The 20,053-nt window shown below is 44.1% G+C and overlaps 2 pseudogenes; both read right to left on the bottom strand.

Moving 5' to 3' along the window:
- Positions 1–2,924: 2,924 nt before the first annotated feature.
- On the bottom strand, positions 2,925–3,043 carry LOC143936965 (5S ribosomal RNA; annotated as a pseudogene).
- A 616-nt stretch (positions 3,044–3,659) lies between these two features.
- Positions 3,660–3,778, bottom strand: LOC143936828 (5S ribosomal RNA; annotated as a pseudogene).
- Between the last annotated feature and the right edge of the window lie 16,275 nt (positions 3,779–20,053).

Genomic DNA, 20,053 nt, shown 5'->3' with positions numbered 1-20,053 from the left:
CACGTTTGGAATGACCCGAATATTACTGGCATATCCAAACCCTCGGCACACCACAAAATTGCGGCGTACGCTGACGATCTAATTTTTTCCGTCTCCAATCCACACATTTTGCTTCCCAAAATACTTGCATCTCTACAGCGACACGGCAGCCTATCAAACTATAAAAACAATTACGCCAAGTCGGCTGTATTGAATATATCGGTCCCGGATGGTGAGGCCAAGAGGCTCCGCACCTCTTTTCCATTCTACTGGGCTGAAAAATCTATACGTTAACATCGCAGCGGATTTAGCGCAATTGTACCTGCTTCATTTTGTCCCTCTCCTGGATAGACTGAAATCTGATTTGGGAAACTGGCATGCTTTAACACTGACCTGGTTCGGGCGCTGTAATGCATTCAAAATGATGGCCCTCCCTCGGATCTTATACATGTTCCAGACATTACCGATCCGGTTACCCCCAATTTTTTTCAGACAACTGCAGGTGCTGCTCCGGGACTTTATTTGGGCGCGCAAACTGCCCAAAGCCCGTTTGCAATTGCTTGCCAGACCAAAGGACAAGGGGGGTCTGGGTCTCCCAGATCTCAGACAATACTACAGAGTGACTCTGCTAGAGAGAGTCGTTGATTGGCATTGTAATGGCCCACACAAGCAGTGGGTGGAGATGGAGATTGAGGATGGATCCATTCCCCTATTGACCTCCCCGTGGCTCCTGTCCTCCCTACCAAAAGACCTCAGAGGTCACCCCGTAGTGGGAGCTAGGTTGGCTGTTGTGCGGAGGTTGTTCCGCTGCACACACATTGCTCCCCTGCCATCACCAATGACTCAGGTTATAGGTAATCCAGACTTCCCACCGGGATTTACCAACAAGAAACTGCGACAGTTGACAGTGGTGGGGAAACAGCATCTGGGAGAGGTGTGGCCCACGGGAGGGCTCCCGACCACGCAAACTGTCGCCGAGCTTTCTGACCCTCCGCTTGACTTGTTTAGTGCTTATAAACTTTGTCACTTTCTTCTGGCCATACAAAGGGCCCCCTACACTCCTAGAGACCTGACACCCTATGAATCCATCTGTCACAAAAGGGAACCTGTGCGACACACCCTCTCCCTCCTGTACAACCTATTGAGTAGTCAGGAGGAGGAGTCGACCCCCACCATTTATCCACAAATGGGAGAGGGACTTAGGCATCACATTTACCCCACAACAGATAGGGAAGATCCTGACCTTAGTACATAAAGCTTCCATCGCAAACCAATATCAAGATACAAGATAGTCTCACGCTGGTATAGAGTCCCATACCTTCTGAATAAAATGGATAGATCGATCCCGGATGTTTGTTGGAGGTGAAATTCAGATATGGGGACCATGGGACACCTTTTCTGGGCATGCCCGACCTTGAGGAACTTTTGGGTTCCCAGTAGCGTGCCTTCTACACTTGACCGAACAGCCTGTTCGAAAATACAAAAAAACCCTCACAATGCAACTCCTGAATGCCGCCCGGGCCTGCATTCCCGCACTGTGGAGGCAGCCTCAGCCCCCATCCAAGGTGCTGTGGTATTCCAAAGTCAATCATATTCTCCGGATGGAAGAATTGACCGCCACCCTTCACAACACTGAAGAGGCATTTAGTGTTACATGGAGGCCCTGGAGGTATTTCACTGGTACTCGAAACTACATTCGGGAGGTGAGCAGTGCCTCCGTCCCAGAAAACGACTGAACATCTAACGTTTACCTACGTAGGCCATGTCTGCCCTGGGTGGCATTCCCCCCTCCCTTTTTGTCTTTATTTTTCTTTTTTTCCCCGTCGCCATCCCCCCACCTCCTCTCTCTCCGTCTTTGCACTCTCTTCTTCCCCCGTCCTCCCTTTTGACTATGCCTTGTCTCCTTACTAGCCTTCGGGACCCAGAAGAACCCCAGGGTTCTGGACATGACCGGCTCATATTTTACTCTAGTTCACGTAGGTCATGATAAGCTGGCTCGCTGTGGTCCCAGTTGTTCTCCATGATTACATTTGTCCGAACGGAGCTGCACTAGTTATACTGTACTACATGTCGGAGGTGGGGTTTCTCTATTTTCTGCATGAAACTGTAGGACTCCCCTCTGAGAACCCAGAAATATTTGGCTGCCTATTTTTTGTTAGCATGTAATTGTGACCCTGGGTCATGCTGTATGGTTGACTGTTATATTTATGTTGTTCTACTTAATAAAAGAATAATAAAAATAAAGAAAATAAGTCAATGCCAACAACTTAAAACTAAAGCCTATGGCATCGAGAAATCCCAGGCGGTCTCCCATCCAGGTACTAACCATGTCCCAACCCTGCTTAGCCTCTGAGATCAAATGCACGCTCAACCCTCTTGACAAACGCCAAGATGGCCACTTTGGGAAACAAACAAAAAAAACAAGTCAACGCCAACAACATAAAAAGAAGCCTGCGGCATCTGGAAAACCCAGGAGGTCTCTCATCCAGGTACAAACCAGGCCCAACCCTGCTTAGCCTCTGAGACCAAACGAGATTGGGCGCTTTCAGGGTGTTGTGCCCGTAGGCAATTTCTTTGTGCACTCTCAACCCTCTTGACAAATGCCAAGATGGTCACCTTGGGAAACAAGGGAAAAAAAACAGGTCAAAGCCAACAACATAAAAAGAATCCTACGGCATCCGGAATTCCCAGGCGATCTCCCAATCAAGACACTAACCAGGCCAGATCCTTCTATGTCACCTGGTCTTCCCAGGCAGTCTCCCGTCCAGGTACTAACCAGGCCTGATGCTGCTAAGCCTCTGAAATCAGACAAGATCGGGTGCTTTTAGGGTGATGTGGCCGTAAGCGTTCTCTTCAAGACACGCCCAACCCTCTTGACAAACGCCAAGATGGTCGCCTTGAGAAACAAGCGAAAAAAACAGTTCAAAGCCAACAACAAAAAAAGAAGCCTATGGCACCTGGTATTTCCAGGCAGTCTCCCATCCAGGTACTAACCAGGCCCGACACTGTTTAGCCTCTGAGATCAGATGAGATTGGGCGCTTTCAGGGTGATGGGGCCGTAGATGATCTCTTTGGGCACTCTCAACCCTCTTGTTGGGCACCTGGTATTCACAGATGGTCTCCCATACAGGTATTAACCAGGCCGTACACTGCTAGGCCTCCGAGATCAGATGAGATTGTGCGCTTTCAGGGTGATGTGGCCATAGGTGTTCTATTTAGACACTCTCAACCCTCTTGACAAATACCAAGATGGTTATCTTGGGAAACAAGTGAAAAAAAAAAGGTCAACGCCAACAACATAGACCCTGCCGGTCTCCCATCTGACCCAGACCCTGCTTAGCCTCTGAGATCGGGCGCTTTCAGGGTGATGTGACCTCAGGCGAACGCTTTGGGACATACTCAAAACTCTTGACTGATGCTAAAATGGTCACCTTGGGAAACAAGCGAAAGAAAAACAGGTCAAAGCCAACAATATAAAAAGATTCCTACGGCACCTTTAATACTATCTAGGCCGGACCCTGCTTAGCCTCTGAGATCAGATGAGATCGGGCGCTTTCAGGGGGATGTGGCCGTAGGAGATTTCTTTGGGCTCTCTCAGCCCTCTTGACAAATGCCAAGATGATCACCTTGGGAAACAAGCGGAAAAAAAAACCCATGTCAACGCCAACAACATAAAAAGAATCCTACGGCACCTGGTATTCCCAGTTGGTCTCCCATCCAGTTACTAATCAGGCCCGACAATGCTTAGCCTCCGAGATCAGACAAGATCAGGCACTTTCAAGGTGATGGGGCCATAGGCGATCTCTTCGGGCACTCTCAACCATCTTGACAAACGCCAACATGGTCATCTTGGGAAACAAGCGAAAAAAAACAAGTCATTGCCAACATTGGAGGCTAAACAGGGTTGGGCAATCAGTTTCCTTGCCTGAAATAGGCATCTCAGAACTGCCATCTGGCTACTTCCCGATTTTCCAACTCCTTCAACTAATCCCAGGAGACAATACTTCGCCCCCATCCTGGTGGAGGTTCCAACCACCCGATCAATGGTTCCTGTCACCTCTGTCCAGTAGCGGATCAACTTCGGGCATCTCCAAAACATGTGCATCATGTCTCCCCCCATGTTCCCGCACCGGGGGCAACTTGCGTCCGGCCGTTCGGCCAAACTGAAAAAGTTTACGAGGAGCATAATAGGTTCTATATAATAAGAACAGATGTGACATCCTGTGTGAGGAGAGCCACAATTCACCACAGGCAGGATTCCTGTGGCCAATTATAGCTCAGGGGGGTTTAGTACACACCCCACACTATATAAGGCCGCCAGCACGGCGGCCTTGTATAGTGTGTTGCGGTGGTCAGGGAAAGAGGACGATAGGCAGGGACAGTGTCTTTACTGCTTGGGAACCTAGCACTGTTACAGTGGGTGTTATGTGCCTCCTGCACAGTACACACCTGAAGCTACCCTTTATTACTGGTGTTCAATTTCTGCAATACATGCATCTGCAGTGCAGAAGTTAGAGTCGGTGTTGTGTGCCTCCTGCACAGTATACACCTTATTGCTGGTGTTCTGTTTCTGTAATACAGGAACCTAGCACTGTTACAGTGCTAGGGTGTACAGAGAAGCTGGTATATATAGAAGACTACAGCATACAGAAGAAAGGCTAGTGAATACAGAATACAGGTTTCGTGTATGTAGATAGGCTTGAGTATACAGAGATGCTAGAGTAAACAGTGAGGCTGGGGTACACAGAGAGGCTAGTTTAAAGACAAATACAAAGATGTTAGTGTATATAGAGAGGTTAGTGTATAGAGAGAGTCGAGTGTATACAGAAAGGACAGTGCATATAGAGAAGCTAGTGTATACAGAAAGGGTATACATGAAAGCTGACATTCTATACAGAAGACTGGGTAGTGTATACAGAGAGTCTAGTGGGTACAGAAGACAGGCTGGTGTATTCTAGCTAGATTTTACAGTCTAGTGTATACAGAAGACAGGCTGTGGTATACAGAGAGTTTAGTGTATTCAGAGAGTCTAGTGTATACATAAGACTGGCTAGTTTACACAGTGTTTACAGAGATGCAAGGGTGTACAGAGAAGCTGGTATATATAGAAGACTACAGCATACAGAAGAAAGGCTAGTTAATACACAATACAGAAGACTCGTGTATGTAGATAGGCTTGAGTATACAGAGATGCTAGAGTAAACAGTGAGGCTGGGGTACACAGAGAGGCTAATTTAAAGAGAGATATACAAAGATGTTAGTGTATATAGAGAGGTTAATGTATAGAGAGGGTCGAGAGTATACAGTAAGGACAGTGCATATAGAGAAACTAGTGTATACAGAAGACAGGCTTGGGTATACATCAAAGCTGACAGTGTATACAGAAGACTGGGTAGTGCATACAGAGAGTCTATTGGGTAAAGAAGACAGGCTGGTGTATTCTAGCTAGTTTTTACAGTCTAATGTATACAGAAGACAGGCTGTGGTATACTGAGGGTTTAGTGTATTCAGAGAGTCTAGTGTAAAGAGATGCAAGGGTGTACAGAGAAGCAGGAAGCTAGTATATATAAGGCTAGTGAATACAGGCTAGTGAATACAGAATACAAACTCGTGTACGCAGATAGGCTTGAGTATACAGAGATGCTAGAGTAAACAATGAGGCTGGGGTACACAGAGAGGCTAATTTAAAGAGAGGCTAGTATATACAAAGATGTTAGTGTATATAGAGAGGTTAGTGTATAGAGAGAGTCGAGTGTATACAGATAGGACAGTGCATATAGAGAGACTAGTGTATACAGAAGACAGGCTTGGGTATACATCCAAGCTGACAGTGTATACAGAAGACTGGGTAGTGTATACAGAGATTCTAGTGGGTACAGAAGACAGGCTGGTGTATTCTAGCTAGTGTTTACAGTCTAGTGTATACAGAAGACAGGCTGTGGTATACAGAGGGTTTAGTGTATTACAGAGATGCAAGGGTGTACAGAGAAGCTAGTATATATAGAAGACTACAGCATACAGAAGAAAGGCTAGTGAATACAGAATAAAGGCTGGCTTCTACGGAGAGGCTACCACTACGGAGATGCAGAACACTATCTAGGGTATATAGAGAGGCTAGATTATACAGAGAGGCTAGTGCATAGAGTGAAGCTATTGTATATAGAAGCCTGGTTAGTGTATACAGAGAAGCTAGTGTGTACAGAAGAAAGGCTAGACAGGTTATAAAGAGAGACAAGTTTTTACAGAAGACAGTTTGGGGTATACAGAGATGCTAGTTTATACAGAGAGACTAATGTATACAGAAGACGGGCTAGTGTATTCAGAACATAGGCTAGTGTATATCGAAGACAGGCTATTGTATGCAGAAGACCGGCTAGTGTAAACATGCTGGTGTATATAGAGAAGGCTAGTGAATTTAGAGGGTATGCTAAGTGATAACAGAAGACAATCTGGGCTATACAGAGACATTTCATCATTTCATCTAGCTCACATCTCTAATGGAGTTTGTCTCATTGCCATGTTATGCCTTTTCATTCTTATGCTAAATATAGATCACTACACGATTTTAATCATCCACATCAAGCATGCAATAAAACTATCATACATCAAAATAAACCATGTACTCTTTCGCTCTATTTTGCATATTTGTAACGGGACTGTGAGTATGTGACAGTCCTGACACACCATCCTGACTTATTTTTCTATATTTCTTATTAGAAATGGAGAGTACTATCTCAAAATCCGCTTAAATCTATTCACTTCGATGAGTTCTACCGCTAATTGTACCTTAATGCAAAATGTTCACAAAACCATCCATTTGCTACCAGACATGCTGCACATACTAAGAGTAATGTAAATATCGCTCTCTAACGATGTAAACAGTTGTATTGCTTTTCTGTCATTGACCGAGTATCTCTGACATTAACTGAGTATCTCTCTGCACTTGGATCTTAATAATAATAATAATAATAATAGGATTGTGTAATGCAAACATCAACTAGTCTAATATAAGCTTTCTCATTGGTACCGGCATATCCTTTAAATTTAGACTAACGCAACTATTTCTCGGCCATTTTCAAGCTAAGCTTTCAATCTCTTACCTTTGAACAGCGATACTTCCTCCCTACAATATTAAGCCATTTAAATGTCCTATTGGTCGCCTATATTATACAACTCTCTGAAAACCCTATATGTAGAGAATAAAACTAGTCTTACATCTAAATAAAACAGTTTTATTGCTCAACCAAGTATCAGCTGTCATGACAAATAAAGTTTCCACTGTTTGACTCTATTTTCTGTATTACTTCTTTTTCGCTACCTCTATGCAATAGGATTCTCTTTCCAGTGGAAACGGAAAACAGTCAGTGTAAGCCGTCTTCTTGAGCATCAAAATTAATGGAACGATTTACACGTTGGAATTTGCAAGCTACGTCAATTTACTGTTAAATAGAGTACCTTTGCATTTATCCCTTGACTTTGCTACTATCCCTTGATCCCGATTTATACGTTGGAATTTGCAAGCTACGTCAATTTACTGTTAAATAGAGTACCTTTGCATTTATCCCTTGACTTTGCTACTATCCCTTGATCCCTTTTGTGTATTCACTATATCTCGACCTATACATACTGCCTCAAAATTTTCCTAATTTTTTTTCCTATACTTATTATTATTATTTTATAGAGATTACTATCTCTAAATCATTGTAACAAATTATAATGTCTACAGCTAATTTTACGTTAAATCAAAAGTCACACAAAACCATCTTTTTAAAACCTTTTACACACTGCACATTAAGATTAATGCAACCATCTCTCGCTACCTCTATGCAATAGGATTCTCTTTCTGACTCTATTTTGTGTATTACTTTTTCTCCACATTAACTGTCACACTGATAACCATTTGTAACACATAACACTTGCAACACATTTTTTAACAGCGGCAAAAAGTGAGAAAAGCAGTGGGACTTGATTGAGAAGTGGTTGCAGTAGCAAAGCATAGCAATACAGTTTGATTACATTAATAACACATAATGCAACTATTTTACATTCATTTTACATTCACATCATGCATACATCCTAATGTAAGCTGTCTATCACTATTAATGTTCATGGTTACTGAAACATTATGCCGATGACCAATGGAAACGGAAAACAGTCAGTGTAAGCCGTCTTCGTGCGTAACATATTTAATGGAACGATTTACACGTTGGAATTTTCAAGCTACGTCAATTTACTCTTAAATACCCTTTAGCTGCTTAGCTCACACTTTGCTGTATGTAGCCGCGTTTACATGTAAGTAACCAATGGGGATTGACATTTCATGTCCATCTCACATCTCTAATGCAATTTGTCTCTTTGCCATGTCATACTTTGCCAGTTATTATACTTTCTCATCCGATAGAAACCTAGTCGTTGCTGATATTTCATGATTACAGCAATCATCTCATCTAATTGCTATTCCTACATTCTGCCTTGGTATTACTTTGCAACGCTCTATTGAACAATGTAAAGGTAAGCTAGATATTTTGTGTATTTCCAGTTAAACTCGACCTGTATATACTGTCTCAATATTATCCTTTCTAATTTTGCTAAATTAGATTATAGAGTTTGCTATGTCTAAATCCAGGTTACCTACTCACCTTTATTACGTATACTGCTAATTTTAGGATAATACAAAACCATCTTATTGCTTCTTTACACGCTGCACATATTAAGAGTAATGCAAAGCTACCGTGAACAGTTTAATTGCTCGTCTCACATTTAGCTGGTATCTCTCTGCTATAGGAAACTGAATTTGTACTAGAACGATCACTCATCTAATATCAGTAGCACTCAGTGCTACCGGGATAACTTTTACATTTAGAGTAATGAAATGATTTCTCAGTCATTTTGGAGCTACTGCAACTAACGCTTCCGATCTCATTTCGACTGCAATACTTAATCTCTGCTATTGCAGAATATTTAGCTGCTTAGCTCACACTTTGCTGTACGTAGCCCTGGAGATTGGCATTTCAACTCTAATTCATATTCACATTTCTAATGCAGTTTGTCTTTTTGCCATGTCATCCTCTGTTAGTTATTATGCTTGCTCATCCTTGTGCTCCAATATCACTACATGATTAAAGACACGTAATGAACTTGATTGATAAAAACCTACACACGTTGTTGCTGTTATTTCGTGTATTTCCACTTAAACCCGTTATAATTATTTTGCTATATTTATATACTAGTATAAACAGATTACTATCTCTAAATCCTGGTAAACCAGCTCACACTAAACCATCTAATTTCTACCTTACACGCAGCACATATTAACATATTAACATTTAGCCGGTATAGTGAAATAGTAAACGAAATGTGTAGATCACTCATCTAATATCGTCTTTTCAGTGCAACCGGAACATATTTTAAATTTAGAGTAATGCAACGATTTCTCAGTTTTATGAAGCTACTGCAACTAACGCTTTGGATCTCTTTCCTGATAAATTACGCTCTGCAATATTAAGCCATGTAAATTGTCCTATTGGTCTGCTAACAATGCTATGTATAATAATCTGTATACACTAGCCTATCTTTTGTACACATTTGCCTCTCTGTATAAACTAACCGGTCTTCTGTATACACTAGTCCGCCTGTATACACTAGCAAGTCTGTGTAACCAAGCCTCTCTCTCTGCATACCCTAGCCTCCATCTCTTGCATAAACCAGGACCTTCTTCTGTATAATCTAGCCTAACTGTATACACTAGCCTGTATGCATACTCTAGCCTCTCTCTCTCTGTATACCCTCGCCTCCATCTCTGCATACCCAGGACGTTCTTCTGTATAATCTAGCCTATCTGTATACAATTGCCTTTCTTTTGTTCACATTAGACTCTCTGTATAAACTAGCCGGTCCTCTGTATACGCTAGTCCGTCTGTATACACTAGCAAGTCTGTGTAACCAAGCCTCTCTCTCTGCATACCCTAGCCTCCATCTCTTGCATAAACCAGGACCTTCTTCTGTATAAATTAGCCTATCTGTATACACTAGCCTGTCTTTTGTACAGATTAGCCTCTCTGTGTAAACTAGCCGGTCTACTGTATACACTAGTCCATCTGTATACACTAGCAAGTCTGCATACTCCTTCCTCTCTGTGTAACCCAGCCTCGCTCTCTCTCTCTGTATACCCTAGCTTCCATCTCTGCATACCCAGGACGTTCTTCTGTATAATCTAGCCTATCTGTATAAACTAGCCTGTCTTTTGTACACATTAACCTCTCTGTATAAACTAGCCGGTACTCTGTATACACTAGTCCGTCTGTATACATTAGCAAGTCTGTGTAACCAAGCCTCTCTCTCTGCATACCCTAGCCTCCATCTCTTGCATAACTAGGACCTTCTTATGTATAATCTAGCCTATCTGTATACACTAGGCTGTCTTTTGTACACATTAGCCTCTCTGTATAAACTAGCCGGTCTACTGTATACACTAGTCCATCTGTATACAGTAGCAAGTCTGCATACTCCTTCCTCTCTGTGTATCACAGTCTCTCTCTCTGTATACCCTAGCCTCCATCTCTGCATACCCAGGACGTTCTTCTGTATAATCTAGCCTGTGTTTTGTACACTTTAGCCTCTCTGTATAAACTAGCCGGTCTTCTGCATACACGAGTCTATCTGTATACCCTTGGATGTCTTTTGAATTCACTAGCTGCTCTTTATACATTAGCTCTCTGTATACCCAAGCCTCTCTATACACTAGTCCGTCTGTATACACTAGCAAGTCTGCATACACCAGCCTCTCTGTGTAACCCAGCCTCTCTCTCTGCATACCCAAGATGTTCTTCTCTATAATCTAGCCTATTTGTATACACTAGCCTGTCTTTTGCACACATTAGCCTCCCTATATAAACTAGCCGGTCTTCTGTATACACTAGTCCGTCTGTATACACTAGCAAGTATGCATACTCTAGCCTCCATCTCTGCATACCCAGGACGTTCTTCTGTATAATCTAGCTTATCTGTACACACTAGTGTATACAGACAGACTAGTGTATACAGCGGACCGACTAATGTGTACAAAAGACAGGCTAATGTATACAGATAGGCTAGATTATACAGAAGAACGTCCTGGGTATGCAGAGCGCTCAGCTTCAAGGTATGGCCAACGTGAGTAATATGAGGGACACTCCTCACCCCCGCCCCCACCTACCAGATCTGAGTTTCATCCCCTTGCCCTCTCTGCCCCGGTCATCTGGTGGCAGTTTTATGCACTCCCTGGCCCCCACCCATTCATAATCCTTACCGACCTTTCTTTCCGCTGCTCACAGGAACACACTGAATGACTTGTCTAATTAACCAACTTGTACAAGACACCGCTATCCTCCTGTCTGACACCGGTCCCCCTTGGAGGCTTTACCCCTCACTGTTTGGGTGGTCCCTGCCTCTCCCTGGATGCTCCACATATACCACAACGACATTGTCAGAGGGGCACCACTTGACAGGACACGGGGCTTTCATTCCGGTGGCATCTCCCATTGGAGGAAGGGATGATGGCCCCAACCCCTTGGCAGCAGGTTCTTTCATGTACAGACCAGGGCGGCTCATCTTCCCTTCTGGAGTCTTGACCTTAGATGGGGGAGTTGCACTTTGGGGGGTCTGAGTGATACCTAATGCGCTGTACTGGAAGGGCTTGACATTCCCGCATATGTGTCCCCTCCCCCTGGATGCGCCCCTTGTCCCCCCCTCTGACTCCCACCTACTCTTTGCTGACATTGCCTTCTGCAGCTTTCGGGGACCCTGGATGACTTATTTATTGAGCCTATTGGTACGAGACACTGCTTCCCTCCAGGGTGACTCTGGACCCCCTGGAGGATTTACCCCTTACTGTTTGGGCGGTCCCAGCCTCCCTCTGGATGCTCTACACAGCCCCCGATGGCGATGCAGGAGAGACACTAATTGGCGGGCCCCAGGACTGCTGCTCGGGTGAAGTCTCCCGTTGGATGGAGGGATGGTGGCCCCAGCCCCTTGCCTGCCGGATTTTCCATGCACCGACCAGGGCTGCTCCTCTTTCATCTTGATGTGGTGACCATGGAGGGGAGGAGTTGAAATTTATGGGGTCCGGGTGTTTGCTGGTGGGAGTGCGCTAAAGGACTTGACATTTCTGCATGTTTGTCCCCTCTCCCCTGTTTCCCCCCTCCCTTCCCCCCCTTCCCACCCTTCCCTTCCCTCCTTTCCCTCCCCCTTTCCCCCTTCCACTCCCCCTTTCCCCCCTTCCACTCCCCCTTTCCCCCCTTCCCTGCCCCTTTTCTCCCCGGGCCGTGGACGGGGGAGAGGGGGGTAAGGAGAGGACAATCTGCCAAAGGGAGAAATGCATTTGTCCGGGGACTGCATGTACTTTAGGGGTATGGGACGGGGGGTGGTGGATCCCATTCTGTGATGCCTTTTCTGTTGTGACGGGCTCCCTCGTGCATGCCTATGTTTAGGGCGAGCCGAGGAGACCCCTCAGTGCTGACAGTTATATGCTCTACCTCTGTTTTGGTTATACTATTGTTTTTTGTTTCTTTCATGTTACTGATTGTCTTTTATTTGCATACCGGTATCAGACGTGACATTTACCACTGCCGGGACTGGGGGGACTAGGATTCGGGGGCTCCCTCTCCGACCTGTCTACCCAATAACCCAAGTAGGACAGCGCTTTAAACCCAGTGTACATCTGGTAAGCGCTATAGCATAATTGTGCTGTTTTAGTATACCCTTCCTGTACTGTTGAGTGCGGACAACCCTTAATTTCCCTCTCCCCCTGGGGTTGAGGTGCCCGGCCTCTTTTTCCCTTTACCTTTCCTTCCATTTGCCCTTCCTTTCTCCCCCTTAGTTCCCGCCATGCATTACCTACCCAAAACCTACCTTGGTTCAACTTTCTTTGCTTTTCTCTGATGTCCCCCTCCCCCTCCCCGAGGAGCGATGGCAGACTCAGTCAAGGTCACCTCTCTAAACGTTAAGGGACTGAACTCCCCTGAAAAATGGTGGATCCTCCTGTGAGAACTGAACACATCCTGTACTGATGTGGCCTTTATACAAGAAACACATTTTAAAAATACTAGCCTCCCCTTTCTATGGTCGAGATCCTTCCCTAAGGTCTACCACTCTACTAACCCCTCCTCTCCATTCTGATCTCTAGCAGGCTCCCCTGGGTTCTCCAGGATTCTCTGGTGGACCCTGGGGGCCAATATCTTTTTCTTAGGGGCCACATTGGAGAGCGCCTTTTTACATTTGCCACTGTGTACGCTCCCAATGATCACCAAGACATGTTCCTCAGAACTACCCTGCACAGATTATGTGACTTTCGGGAGGGCCAATTGATATTAGGTGGGGACTTTAATGTCCCCTTTCGCCATCGGTTGACACTTCTGCCTCTTGCTCCTCGCTCCCTACCCCTCACCTAGGTCTCTATTCTGGCACCTTAATGAGAGCCTCCTCCAGATACCGGAAGTTTTAGCAGATGTGACCAGGGAATTGGACCTTTATTTCCAAGAAAACTAAAGCAGGACTGTGACCTGGGGATAATTTGGGAGGCTCACAAGTCAGTACTCCGCAGGGTACTTATCAGGCACGGGGCGCGCATCAAACGAACACGGAAGGAACAGCTTGCTAATCTGTTTCATGAACTTGCCTCTGTGTAAGCGAAACATAAACATACCCCCTTACGGACCTTAGAGATTGAATTGGGGACACTCCATACCCATATTGCTGTCCTACTCCATTATAAAGCGAAAGCGGCACTCCAGTTTTGTCGTAAACTGACGTAGGAATCAGAGGACACATGCAGAAAAATCTTAGCCAGGTCGGTAAAGGAGTTGAAATTTGGCTCTTACATACCACAGTTGATAGATGAGAATGGCCAGAGGGCCTCTACCCCAACCCAAATAGTCGAAGTCTTTGAAAAATGTTACTCTGATCTCTACAACCTGCCCGATTCAGGGTCTGGACAGGACAATATAGACAGATATGTAACCGGTTCTGGTCTACCAACCCTCTCATCGGAATCACGGGAGTACTTGGAGGACCCGATCACACTGGAAGAAGTCCAGACGGCCGTGGGACCTCCGAAGGTGGGTAAGGCTCCGGGCCCTGACGGATATACCGCACAATACTTTAAGACCTTCCTCCCTATTCTCGGCCTGCGCAACCATGTACTCTTTTGCTCTATTTTGCATATTTGTAACGGGACTGTGAGTATGTGACAGTCCTGACACACCATCCTGACTTATTTTTCTATATTTCTTATTAGAAATGGAGAGTACTATCTCAAAATCCGCTTAAATCTATTCACTTCGATGAGTTCTACCGCTAATTGTACCTTAATGCAAAATGTTCACAAAACCATCCATTTGCTACCAGACATGCTGCACATACTAAGAGTAATGTAAATATCGCTCTCTAACGATGTAAACAGTTTTATTGCTTTTCTGACATTGACCGAGTATCTCTGACATTAACTGAGTATCTCTCTGCACTTGGATCTTATTAATAATAATAATAATAATAATAGGATTGTGTAATGCAAACATCAACTAGTCTAATATAAGCTTTCTCATTGGTATCGGCATATCCTTTAAATTTAGACTAACGCAACTATTTCTCGGCCATTTTCAAGCTAAGCTTTCAATCTCTTACCTTTGAACAGCGATACTTCCTCCCTACAATATTAAGCCATTTAAATGTCCTATTGGTCGCCTATATTATACAACTCTCTGAAAACCCTATATGTAGAGAATAAAACTAGTCTTACATCTAAATAAAACAGTTTTATTGCTCAACCAAGTATCAGCTGTCATGACAAATAAAGTTTCCACTGTTTGACTCTATTTTCTGTATTACTTCTTTTTCTCCACCTTATCTGTCACAGTTAAAACACAGTGACAAAACATTTCTTTTTACCGCAGCAAAATGTGAGAAAAGCAGTGTAAGCCGTCTTTCTGCCATATGCAACCATCTCTCGCTACCTCTATGCAATAGGATTCTCTTTCCAGTGGAAACGGAAAACAGTCAGTGTAAGCCGTCTTCTTGAGCATCAAAATTAATGGAACGATTTACACGTTGGAATTTGCAAGCTACGTCAATTTACTGTTAAATAGAGTACCTTTGCATTTATCCCTTGACTTTGCTACTATCCCTTGATCCCTTTTGTGTATTCACTATATCTCGACTATACATACTGCCTCAAAATTTTCCTAATTTGTTTTGCTATACTTATAATTATTATTTTATAGAGATTACTATCTCTAAATCATTGTAACAAATTATAATGTCTACAGCTAATTTTACGTTAAAGCAAAAGTCACACAAAACCATCTTTTTAAAACCTTTTACACACTGCACATTAAGATTAATGCAACCATCTCTCGCTACCTCTATGCAATAGGATTCTCTTTCTGACTCTATTTTGTGTATTACTTTTTCTCCACATTAACTGTCACACTGATAACCATTTGTAACACATAACACTTGCAACACATTTTTTAACAGCGGCAAAAAGTGAGAAAAGCAGTGGGACTTGATTGAGAAGTGGTTGCAGTAGCAAAGCATAGCAATACAGTTTGATTACATTAATAACACATAATGCAACTATTTTACATTCATTTTACATTCACATCATGCATACATCCTAATGTAAGCTGGCTATCACTATTAATGTTCATGGTTACTGATACATTATGCCGATGACCAATGGAAACGGAAAACAGTCAGTGTAAGCCGTCTTCGTGCGTAACATATTTAATGGAACGATTTACACGTTGGAATTTTCAAGCTACGTCAATTTACTCTTTAATACCCTTTAGCTGCTTAGCTCACACTTTGCTGTATGTAGCCGCGTTTACATGTAAGTAACCAATGGGGATTGACATTTCATGTCCATCTCACATCTCTAATGCAATTTGTCTCTTTGCCATGTCATACTTTGCCAGTTATTATACTTTCTCATCCGATAGAAACCTAGTCGTTGCTGATATTTCATGATTACAGCAATCATCTCATCTAATTGCTATTCCTACATTCTGCCTTGGTATTACTTTGCAACGCTCTATTGAACAATGTAAAGGTAAGCTAGATATTTTGTGTATTTCCAGTTAAACTCGACCTGTATATACTGTCTCAATATTATCCTTTCTAATTTTGCTAAATTAGATTATAGAGTTTGCTATGTCTAAATCCAGGTTACCTACTCACCTTTATTACGTATACTGCTAATTTTAGGATAATACAAAACCATCTTATTGCTTCTTTACACGCTGCACATATTAAGAGTAATGCAAAGCTACCGTGAACAGTTTAATTGCTCGTCTCACATTTAGCTGGTATCTCTCTGCTATAGGAAACTGAATTTGTACTAGAACGATCACTCATCTAATATCAGTAGCACTCAGTGCTACCGGGATAACTTTTACATTTAGAGTAATGAAATGATTTCTCAGTCATTTTGGAGCTACTGCAACTAACGCTTCCGATCTCATTTCGACTGCAATACTTAATCTCTGCTATTGCAGAATATTTAGCTGCTTAGCTCACACTTTGCTGTACGTAGCCCTGGAGATTGGCATTTCAACTCTAATTCATATTCACATTTCTAATGCAGTTTGTCTTTTTGCCATGTCATCCTCTGTTAGTTATTATGCTTGCTCATCCTTGTGCTCCAATATCACTACATGATTAAAGACACGTAATGAACTTGATTGATAAAAACCTACACACGTTGTTGCTGTTATTTCGTGTATTTCCACTTAAACCCGTTATAATTATTTTGCTATATTTATATACTAGTATAAACAGATTACTATCTCTAAATCCTGGTAAACCAGCTCACACTAAACCATCTAATTTCTACCTTACACGCAGCACATATTAACATATTAACATTTAGCCGGTATAGTGAAATAGTAAACGAAATGTGTAGATCACTCATCTAATATCGTCTTTTCAGTGCAACCGGAACATATTTTAAATTTAGAGTAATGCAACGATTTCTCAGTTTTATGAAGCTACTGCAACTAACGCTTTGGATCTCTTTCCTGATAAATTACGCTCTGCAATATTAAGCCATGTAAATTGTCCTATTGGTCTGCTAACAATGCTATGTATAATAATCTGTATACACTAGCCTATCTTTTGTACACATTTGCCTCTCTGTATAAACTAACCGGTCTTCTGTATACACTAGTCCGCCTGTATACACTAGCAAGTCTGTGTAACCAAGCCTCTCTCTCTGCATACCCTAGCCTCCATCTCTTGCATAAACCAGGACCTTCTTCTGTATAATCTAGCCTAACTGTATACACTAGCCTGTATGCATACTCTAGCCTCTCTCTCTCTGTATACCCTCGCCTCCATCTCTGCATACCCAGGACGTTCTTCTGTATAATCTAGCCTATCTGTATACAATTGCCTTTCTTTTGTTCACATTAGACTCTCTGTATAAACTAGCCGGTCCTCTGTATACGCTAGTCCGTCTGTATACACTAGCAAGTCTGTGTAACCAAGCCTCTCTCTCTGCATACCCTAGCCTCCATCTCTTGCATAAACCAGGACCTTCTTCTGTATAAATTAGCCTATCTGTATACACTAGCCTGTCTTTTGTACAGATTAGCCTCTCTGTGTAAACTAGCCGGTCTACTGTATACACTAGTCCATCTGTATACACTAGCAAGTCTGCATACTCCTTCCTCTCTGTGTAACCCAGCCTCGCTCTCTCTCTCTGTATACCCTAGCTTCCATCTCTGCATACCCAGGACGTTCTTCTGTATAATCTAGCCTATCTGTATAAACTAGCCTGTCTTTTGTACACATTAACCTCTCTGTATAAACTAGCCGGTACTCTGTATACACTAGTCCGTCTGTATACATTAGCAAGTCTGTGTAACCAAGCCTCTCTCTCTGCATACCCTAGCCTCCATCTCTTGCATAACTAGGACCTTCTTATGTATAATCTAGCCTATCTGTATACACTAGGCTGTCTTTTGTACACATTAGCCTCTCTGTATAAACTAGCCGGTCTACTGTATACACTAGTCCATCTGTATACAGTAGCAAGTCTGCATACTCCTTCCTCTCTGTGTATCACAGTCTCTCTCTCTGTATACCCTAGCCTCCATCTCTGCATACCCAGGACGTTCTTCTGTATAATCTAGCCTGTGTTTTGTACACTTTAGCCTCTCTGTATAAACTAGCCGGTCTTCTGCATACACGAGTCTATCTGTATACCCTTGGATGTCTTTTGAATTCACTAGCTGCTCTTTATACATTAGCTCTCTGTATACCCAAGCCTCTCTATACACTAGTCCGTCTGTATACACTAGCAAGTCTGCATACACCAGCCTCGCTGTGTAACCCAGCCTCTCTCTCTGCATACCCAAGATGTTCTTCTCTATAATCTAGCCTATTTGTATACACTAGCCTGTCTTTTGCACACATTAGCCTCCCTATATAAACTAGCCGGTCTTCTGTATACACTAGTCCGTCTGTATACACTAGCAAGTATGCATACTCTAGCCTCCATCTCTGCATACCCAGGACGTTCTTCTGTATAATCTAGCTTATCTGTATACACTAGTGTATACAGACAGACTAGTGTATACAGCGGACCGACTAATGTGTACAAAAGACAGGCTAATGTATACAGATAGGCTAGATTATACAGAAGAACGTCCTGGGTATGCAGAGCGCTCAGCTTCAAGGTATGGCCAACGTGAGTAATATGAGGGACACTCCTCACCCCCGCCCCCACCTACCAGATCTGAGTTTCATCCCCTTGCCCTCTCTGCCCCGGTCATCTGGTGGCAGTTTTATGCACTCCCTGGCCCCCACCCATTCATAATCCTTACCGACCTTTCTTTCCGCTGCTCACAGGAACACACTGAATGACTTGTCTAATTAACCAACTTGTACAAGACACCGCTATCCTCCTGTCTGACACCGGTCCCCCTTGGAGGCTTTACCCCTCACTGTTTGGGTGGTCCCTGCCTCTCCCTGGATGCTCCACATATACCACAACGACATTGTCAGAGGGGCACCACTTGACAGGACACGGGGCTTTCATTCCGGTGGCATCTCCCATTGGAGGAAGGGATGATGGCCCCAACCCCTTGGCAGCAGGTTCTTTCATGTACAGACCAGGGCGGCTCATCTTCCCTTCTGGAGTCTTGACCTTAGATGGGGGAGTTGCACTTTGGGGGGTCTGAGTGATACCTAATGCGCTGTACTGGAAGGGCTTGACATTCCCGCATATGTGTCCCCTCCCCCTGGATGCGCCCCTTGTCCCCCCCTCTGACTCCCACCTACTCTTTGCTGACATTGCCTTCTGCAGCTTTCGGGGACCCTGGATGACTTATTTATTGAGCCTATTGGTACGAGACACTGCTTCCCTCCAGGGTGACTCTGGACCCCCTGGAGGATTTACCCCTTACTGTTTGGGCGGTCCCAGCCTCCCTCTGGATGCTCTACACAGCCCCCGATGGCGATGCAGGAGAGACACTAATTGGCGGGCCCCAGGACTGCTGCTCGGGTGAAGTCTCCCGTTGGATGGAGGGATGGTGGCCCCAGCCCCTTGCCTGCCGGATTTTCCATGCACCGACCAGGGCTGCTCCTCTTTCATCTTGATGTGGTGACCATGGAGGGGAGGAGTTGAAATTTATGGGGTCCGGGTGTTTGCTGGTGGGAGTGCGCTAAAGGACTTGACATTTCTGCATGTTTGTCCCCTCTCCCCTGTTTCCCCCCTCCCTTCCCCCCCTTCCCACCCTTCCCTTCCCTCCTTTCCCTCCCCCTTTCCCCCTTCCACTCCCCCTTTCCCCCCTTCCACTCCCCCTTTCCCCCCTTCCCTGCCCCTTTTCTCCCCGGGCCGTGGACGGGGGAGAGGGGGGTAAGGAGAGGACAATCTGCCAAAGGGAGAAATGCATTTGTCCGGGGACTGCATGTACTTTAGGGGTATGGGACGGGGGGTGGTGGATCCCATTCTGTGATGCCTTTTCTGTTGTGACGGGCTCCCTCGTGCATGCCTATGTTTAGGGCGAGCCGAGGAGACCCCTCAGTGCTGACAGTT

Source organism: Lithobates pipiens, unplaced genomic scaffold (genome assembly GCF_037356315.1).
Source record: "Lithobates pipiens isolate NorthernLeopardFrog02 unplaced genomic scaffold, aLitPip1_a1.2 Scaffold_28, whole genome shotgun sequence".
Lineage (NCBI taxonomy): Eukaryota > Metazoa > Chordata > Amphibia > Anura > Ranidae > Lithobates > Lithobates pipiens.
Note: the sequence above shows the minus strand (reverse complement) of the source record. Positions and strands in the feature narration are given on the sequence as shown.